A 7,500-nucleotide genomic window follows, 5' to 3' on the forward strand; every position below is an offset into this window, starting at 1 on the left:
CATGTGTGTGAGTGTGTGTGTGTGTGTAGAGCTTGTGTGTTTGTATATGTCTTTGTAAATGTGAGTGTGTGTGTGTGTGTGTAGGTTTGTGTGTTTGTACATGCGTTTGTGTGTTTGTGTGTGTGTGTGTGACTGTATGTATGTGCATTTGTATATGTGTATGCGTTTAAGGTCTACAATCGAAGAGTAGTCCGACGAAGTGAAAATAGATTTCCAAAGGTCAAGCGATAGATTAAGGAGGCCTAAAATAGGACGAGGTGCTTTTGGGGGAAGCAAGACGCTAGAAAATTACGTCATTTAACCTTTCTCCTCTCGTGGGAAAGGGCGGAGAGAGAGAGAGAGAGAGAGAGAGAGAGAGAGAGAGAGAGAGAGAGATTGAGAGAGAGAGAGAGAGAGAGAGAGAGAGAGAGAGAGAGAGAGAGAGACATACAGAGAGGTGTTGGAAAATGGCATCAATTCCCTTTTTTTCCTTTTAAGGGAAAGTGTTGGAAAATTACATCAATTTCCCCTTTTCGTCTTAAGGGAAAGTGTTGTAAAATGACAACAATTCTCTTTTTTCCTCTCGATGGAAAGGGAGGAGGAAGGCGAAGAGGGAAAGTGTTGGAAAAATGACATCCATTCTACCCTCCCCCTTCAATTATTTTAGTAGTAAATAGTAAATAAATTATAGTAAATAGAAAGGGTGAGGCAAGAAGTGTTGGAAGGAAAATGGAAAACTGTGATAATTTTCCTCACTCCTCTCAGTTCATGGCACAGGGAAAGGCGATGCTGGGGTGGGGGGTGGGGGGTGGGGGGAAGATGATGGGAAAATTGACATCAGTTCTTCCTTCTTGTTTCTGGGGATGGAAGGAAAGAGCAAGGGAGGGAGGAAAAGATAACACATACGGGCGACTCTAACCCTTCCCTTAATAAAAGATACTATAGAAAAAAATGATAATAAATAAAAGTATTTTATGAAATAATAATAAATAGAAATAATAAAATAAAGAGAAAAATAATAAATAAAAGTATTATATGAAATACACTCACAACGCGGATGCTGAAAAGAAATTTGCGTTTGGGGGAATTTTCGTGAAAATCCTGGATTATTCGGCCCGGATTTGGGATTTCCTGTCGCCGGTTAAGGAAGCTCGGAAATAGTAGATAAATAAGATAAAGAATAAGAGAGATGACCCCCCCCAAAAAAAAAAAATAATAATAATGATAGATAGATAAAATAAAATATAAGAGAGTTGTCCCTCCCCCCCCCCCCAAAAAAAAAAAATAATAATAATAAAGATAAATAAATGAAATAAAGAATAAGAGAGATGACCCTCCCCCAAAAAAATAATAAATAGATAAAATAAAAGAATAACTAGAGATGATCCCCCCCCAAAAAAATAATAATGAATAAATGAAGGATATAAAAAGATAAGAGAGATGACAATACCCTCCAAAAAAGATGAAAATAAATAATAAACAAATAAAATAAAGAATAAGAGAGATGACCCCAAAAAAAGAAAATAATAATAAACAAATGAAATATAAGAATAAGAAAGATGACCCCCAAAAAAGAAAGAAAATAATAATAAACAAATAGTGAAATAAAGAATAAGAGAGATGACCCCAAAAAAAAAAAATAATAATAAACAAAAAAAAATAAAAAAGAATAAGAGATAAGCCCCCCCATGATCATTTAAAAAAAAAAAAAAATAATGATAAACAAAAATAAAATAAAAAGAATAAGAGAGATGACCCCCCAAAAAAGGGAAAATAATAATAAACAAATAAAAATAAAAGAATAAGAGAGATGACCCCCCAAAAAAAGAAAATAATAATAAACAAATAAAAATAAAGAATAAGAGAGATGACCCCCAAAAAAAAGAAAATAATAATAAACAAATAAAATAAAGTGAATAAGAGAGATGACCCCAAAAAAGAAAATAATAATAAACAAATAAAATAAAGAATAAGAGAGATGGACCCCCCAAAAAAAGAAAATAGAGTTAATAAACAAATAAAATTTAAAGAATAAGAGAGATGACCCCCAAAAAAAGAAAATAATAATAAACAAATAAAATAAAAGACAAGAAGAGATGACCCCCAAAAAAAGAAAAAGAAAATAATAATAAACAAATAGAATAAAGAATAAGAGAGAGATGACCTCCAAAAAAAAAAAAGAAAATAATAATAAACAAATAAAATAAAGAATAAGAGAGATGACCCCCCCCCCCAAAAAAAGAAAATAATAATAAATAAAAAAAATAAATAAAGAATAAGAGAAGATGACCCCCCAAAAAAGAAAATAATAATAAACAAATAAAATAAAGATCTTTAAGAGAGAATTAAAATAAGAGAGATGACCTCCCCCCAAAAAAAGAAAAGAAAATAAAATAATAAACAAATAGAATAAAGAATAAGAGAGATGACCCCCCAAAAAAAAAGAAAATAATAATAAACAAATAGACAATAAAGAATAAGAGAGATGACCCCCCTAAAAAAAATAAAATAATAATAAACAAATAAAATAAAATAATAAGAGAGATGACCCCCCAAAAAAGAAAATAATAATAAACAAATAAAAAATAAAGAATAAGAGAGATGACCCTGACCCTCCCAAAAAATAAAATAATAATAAACAAATAAAAATAAGAGAATAAGAGAGACAGTATTTAAAAAAAGAAAATAATAAGAATAAACAAATAAAATAAAGAATAAGAGAGATGACCCCCCAAAAAAAGAAAATAATAAATAATAAACAAATGAAATAAAGAATAGAGAGAGATGACCCCCCAAAAAAGAAAATAATAATAAACAAATGAAATAAAATATGAATAAGAGAGAGATGACCCCCCAAAAATAAAATAATAGTAAACAAATAAGAATAAAGAATAAGTAGAGATGACCCCCCCAAAAAAAGAAAATAATGATAAACAAATAAATAAAAGAATAAAAGAGAGATGACCCCCCAAAAAAAGGAAAATAATGATAAACAAATAAAATAAAGAATAAGAGAATGACCCCCAAAAAAAAAATAATAGTAAACAAATAAAAATAAGAGAATAAGAGAGATGACCCCCCAAAAAAAGAAAATGATAATAAACAAATAAAATAAAGAATAAGAGAGATGACCCCCAAAAAAAAAATAATGATAAACAAATAAAATAAAGAATAAGAGAGATGACCCTCCAAAAAAAGAAAATAATAATAAACAAATGAAATAAAGAATAAGAGAGATGCGCCCCCCCAAAAAAAAAAAATAATAATAAACAAATAGAATAAAAAATAAGAGAGATGACCCTCCAAAAAAAAGAAAATAATAATAAACAAATGAAATAAAGAATAAGAGAGATGACCCCCCCAAAAAAAGAAAATAATAATAAACAAATAAAATAAAGAATAAGAGAGATGACCCTCCAAAAAAAAGAAAATAATAATAAACAAATGGGAATAAAGAATAAGAGAGATGACCCCAAAAAAAGAAAATGAACATAAATAAAATAAAGAATAAGAGAGATGACCACCCCCAAAAAAAAAAATAATAATAATAATGAATAAATAAAATAAAGAATAAGAGATATGACCCCCCAAAAAAAATTGAAATTAAGAATAAGATAGATGACCCCCGAAAAAAATATTAATCATAGTAATAAATAACTAAGATAAAGAATAAGAGAGATGATCCTCTCCAAAAAATAGATAAATAGATAAAATAAAGAATATGAGAGATTACCCCCCCAAAAAAAAGAAAAAATTTAATAATAATAAATAATATAAATAAAAGAGATGAATTACCCTTCAGAATAAATGAATAGTTAAAGAGAAAACGATAAAGAGGGAAATTACCTTCCAATATATATAAATTGATAGATAAAGGAATTAATTAAAAATAAAGTGACGAACTGTCCTCCAATATGAATAAATGAATGATTTTAAGTAATAAAAGATGGAAATGAGGAATTAACCTCCAAATTAAATACACTGATACATAAATGAATAAATGAATAGTTAAAAGTGATATAGACAAATGAGAAAAACATTAAGAAAACATTACAGTTTTAAATATCATTCTAAGATTCGCGATACCGCCGCAAAGAAACCTTTCTCTCTCTCTGTCTCTCTCTGTCTCTGTCTGCCTATCTGTCTCCCTCTCTCTCTCTTTCTTTCTTTCTCTCTTGTTTGTCTTCCGCCCGTTCCTGCCCCCTCTTCTCTCTCTCTCTCTCTCTCTCTCTCTCTTGTCTGTCGTCCGCCCGTTCTTGCCCGCTCCTCTCTCTCTCTTTCTCTCTCTCTCTCTCTCTCTCTCTCTCTCTCTCTCTCTCTCTCTCTCTCTCTCTCTCTCTCTCTCTCTCTCTCTCTCTCTCTCTCTCTCTCTCTCTCTCTCTCTTTCTCTCTCTCTCTCTCTCTCTCTCTTTCTCTCTCTCTCTCTCTCTTTCTCTCTCTCTCTCTCTCTCTCTCTCTCTCTCTCTCTCTCTCTCTCTCTCTCTCTCTCTCTCTCTCTCTCTCTCTCTAGCTCTCTCTCTTTTTCTTTTTTTTTAAGATCGTCGGCAACAATCTCCATCACGTGACCCCGAGAAATTGAGACACTCCGTCAGCCCAAGAACGAAGGCGGATCTAACTGTCAGCGCAATCAGTCAATCAGTCCATCAGCCCCTGACGCGGGCACAATTCTGAAGTGTCACGTGACTTTATCTGCAGGCGACGTCGACCAAGAATTTCCATGGGCGGCTGTGAGCGGCTGGGGGGGGGGGGGAGAGGGGGGGGGGGAGGGGGAAGGAGGGGAGTGTCGGCTTGGAATTCCCCTGAAGTTAAGTGAGGTCGGGGTGGGGCGGGGGGGGGGGGGGAATGGATTCGATGAGGTTAAATCGAGTTAGGTTAAATTAGGTCAAGAGAGGTCAGGTAGATGAGATTAAGTTAAATCAGTTTTTTTTGGGGGGTCGAGGGAGATTCAGTTAGGTTAAATTAGGTTAGATAAGGGTAGATTAAATCCGGTTTGTTTAATGGAGGTTAGGTAGATTAGATTAGCTTAAATCAGGTTATGGTCGAGGTAGCTTCGATTAGGTAGATTAGTTTAGGTGAAGTAGATTAAGTTAGGTCGAGATGAATTATATTAAATCAGGTTAGGTTAGGCTGAGCTTAGATTAAGTTAGGCTAATTTAAGATAGATAAGCTTACATCGATATGCATTAGGTTAGATCAGGGAAAGACGAGATAGATTAAGTTAGGTTAAGTTCGAGTAAGTTGAGATAGGTTAGGTCAGGTCACATAAGTTACTCAACCTTCAGCGACCTTGACCTTTCCTCTTTCAATCGCATCTCAAAGAGCTCTACTTGCAGGTCGATAATTTTCTTTTAATGATTATATCGTTTTAATCGAGAATTCCTTTCTCTATTCGCTGTTAGGCCACAACAATTTTTTTTTTTCTTGAATAGCGGACCCGCCGACATTTATTTCCAGGAAAATAAAAAATAGTAAAAATCTCGATTTTTTTATATTTCCCGCCGATATTGTGACGTCCGCGAAAAAATAGCAAAATAAGTAAATAAATAAATAAAAATCAATTTGTCTATGATTCATTGTGTATGGTATCGTTTCTCCCGTCCCCAAAGCATGTGTCATGTCATGTCTACTGTCTATCGTGCCCGTGGTCGATGGTCGCTTCTGCTCAGAACTGGCGCTAATCTTTGGAAAGTAGGAGGTACACTTGTCTTAATTTAATGTTGGAGATTTGTTTATTTGTTTATTTATCTATCTTTATTTTTATTTTTTTTCTTATTCTATTATTATTATTTTTTTTTTTTGCCTCCCACCGACACTCCATCATCACCAGACTTGTTCACTATTTGAAAAGAAATATTGCTAAGGCCTTCTAGCATTAGTGATAGGAAGAAAATAGAACACGACTACTTCAAAATATCTACCCTCATATGAAAAGAAAGTTTCCTTTACAGACTTGTTTATCAGAGCAACTTTGAATAGGAAACTTTCGTAAGTTCTCCTTTTCAAAATTTTTAGCACGATATACAAGGAAAGTCACCCTGTATACGAACGAATATTAGGAGAAAAACGAAAGAACAGGAAAAGGGTAGATTAGCCTTCATGAAGCCAAAATAAAGGTTACTGCAACATTGATATGCTAGCCTGATATAACCATCCCGGAGTAACATGAGTATACCAGTGAATATACCGTTATGCAGGGGGGGGGGGGTTGTGCGGTAGGAGGGGTGAGGGGCTAAGAAATTTGAAGGAGAAGGTAGGAAGGGCGAAAAGAAAGAGAAAGGAGAAGGTGAGGAGGGAGGAAGGAGAGAGAAGAAGTAGAGGAGGAGGAGGAGGAAGGGGAGAGAAGAAGAAGAAGGAGGAGGAGGGAGGAGGGAAGATGGGGGAAGGTGGAGAGAGAAAGGAGGAAGGAGGGGTGCGTGTCGAAGGTGGAGGGAAAAGGAGGGTGAGGAAGGGAGAGGAGATAGAGAAGCGGGAATGAGTGGTAGTGGTTAAGATAAAGAGTGAAGGAGAGAAGCAGGGGGAGGGGAAAAAAGAGGAGAAGAGAGAGAGGGAGAAAAGACGTAAGGAGATGAACGGATAGAAGGAGGAAAAGTGGAGAAAGAACGGAGAAGGGAGAAGCGTAGAGAGATGTATGAAGGAAGCGAGGAGAAAGAAACGGGGAAAAGGGAGAAGGTCAGAAGAATAAAGGAAAAGAGAATGGGAGAAGAGATGGGAGATAGATAGACAGATAGAAGGGGGAGGGAGAAGGGAGGGAGGGAGAGAGGGAGAGAGGGAGGGAGGGAGAGAGGGAGGGAGAGAGAGAGAGAGAGAGAGAGAGAGAGAGAGAGAGAGAGAGAGAGAGAGAGAGAGAGGGAGAGAGAGTGAGAGTGAGAGAGAGAGAGGGGAGGAGGGGGAAGGAAGAGAATGGGAGAAGAGAGCAGAGATAGATAGAGAGAGAAGGAGAAAGTGGCGAAGTAAAGAGAGAGAAGAGAGGAGGAGGGCGAGTTGGAAAGATAGATGGAGAGAGAAAGGGAGAAGGGAACGTGGGTTGAAATGGGAGGAGAGTCAGGAAGGAGAGAGAAGTGGACCGGATATGGTAGTGGGAAGCAGTAGGGAGACTGAAGGGGAGAAAGAGGGAGGGAAAATTGAGAAAGTCGAGAGAGAAGGGAAGGAAGAGGGAGGAGGAGGAAGATTGAGGAAAAGAGAAAGAGAGGAAGGGAAATAAAGAGAGAAAGAGAGAAGTAGAGACTAGTTGAAGCTAATATTGGACACACCACTCGCTACAATAACGATAAATTTATTCCAAATGGAGAAAGAAAAATCACTAATATCGGAAACAGATGAATATCATAAGAATCATCACCAAATAGATTAAGAGAAATGGATGATGTATTGTAGAGTATTTAAAGACGAATTTCCATAAATACGGCGTTTGTGAATACCTACTTACGTAAGTGCGACTACTTACGTAAGTGCGACGTGTTAATTATTCAGATAATGAGCTTTTCATGTTGGATTATCTCCTTAAGGTAAATTGAATAGAGA

Source organism: Penaeus vannamei, chromosome 22 (genome assembly GCF_042767895.1).
Source record: "Penaeus vannamei isolate JL-2024 chromosome 22, ASM4276789v1, whole genome shotgun sequence".
In the NCBI taxonomy this organism is placed as follows: domain Eukaryota; kingdom Metazoa; phylum Arthropoda; class Malacostraca; order Decapoda; family Penaeidae; genus Penaeus; species Penaeus vannamei.